The sequence below is a fragment of the Suncus etruscus genome, chromosome 2, assembly GCF_024139225.1.
Source record: "Suncus etruscus isolate mSunEtr1 chromosome 2, mSunEtr1.pri.cur, whole genome shotgun sequence".
Lineage (NCBI taxonomy): Eukaryota > Metazoa > Chordata > Mammalia > Eulipotyphla > Soricidae > Suncus > Suncus etruscus.
Window position 1 is genome coordinate 141,088,466 of NC_064849.1, and position 1,298 is coordinate 141,089,763.

The 1,298-nt window shown below is 32.8% G+C and overlaps 1 pseudogene; it reads right to left on the bottom strand.

Annotated features, from left to right (window-relative positions):
* Window positions 1–950: 950 nt before the first annotated feature.
* Window positions 951–1,049, bottom strand: LOC126002318 (uncharacterized; annotated as a pseudogene).
* Between the last annotated feature and the right edge of the window lie 249 nt (window positions 1,050–1,298).

Below are 1,298 nucleotides of genomic sequence, written 5' to 3' on the forward strand. Positions count from 1 at the left end.
TGTCAAAGGTGATGGTTGGGATACATTCTGGGAGCATACTGGAGGAAGGTTGACACAGTGATGGGATTCACCCTGATTCACTGTACGTTTGTAACCCAGATATGAAGGACTTGGTAAATTAAAATAGTTTCAATAAAATAAAATTAAATTAATAAATCGCAGGCAAGAGCAATGGAGCAGTGGTAGGGCATTCGCCTTGTACATGGCTGTCCCAGGACGGACCACAATTCGATGCCCTGGTGTCCCAAATGGTCCTCCAAGTGAGGAGCAATTAGTATACACATAGCCAGGAGTGACCCCTGAGCATCACCTGGTGTGGCCCAAAAACTAAAAAAAAAAAAAAGTTGCAAAAGTTAACCAATACCACTGATACTAACACTATTTTTCCATATAAAAAAGTAAGATGCACTTTACATGATGGAGAAAATTTTAGGGTTATTTGCTGAGGATAGATCATTCTAGAAAGTATCTAGATGAGAAATACTAGAACATAGTTATGAGAAAGTAGATTACAGCAATAAAGATTCTAATATTCTGAGCAGTACAAACCTGCCAAGTAGATGGTAAATTCCTTGTCACAGAGCTATTCATGAAAGAATAGATATATTTAAACATGCTCCATTATTTCCCTAACATATAAAAATCCCTCCTTATTCAAATCACTGCGAGGCAAACATGAAAAATATAGTTTTCAAAAGTGATACTTATATGAGATGTTTGAAGTCTTCACTATCAATGAAAGTTAATTTCCAACATAAGGTGCTTTAAGTACATTTTTAAATTTAAAAAATTTTAAATGCATTTTTAAAATCAATGATAGATTTAGGATTTAAAAAGTTGAATAGCTGTAATTTTACTTTTGCAATGATTTTTAAAATTATAATCTTTATAAACAAGTCTCTATAAATTCCTTTAAAAAGGAATGTTATATATTAATATTGACTCACTTAAAACAAAGGTAATATTTTACATGTCATCCTTGCTCAGGGGCCATGTTAATCTTCTCTGTATCATTTGAATTTTAGTATATGTGTGGCTGAAGCGAGCACTTTAATATTTTAATTAACTTCTTAGAATATACTTCTCTCCTGTGTCATTTCAATTGGAAATTGAATTTAGATAAGACCAGTATGAGTTAGAATTATATTTAATTGATTATTTTTTTATCATAGTGGCTTACATATCTTTCAAATTAGTATTTTAGGTACATATTACCATTAAATAAGGGGACTACCCACCACCAAATTTGTCCTCCCCCCTTCCTCGTTCACTTTCTGCAACCCATATCCTCCACCATC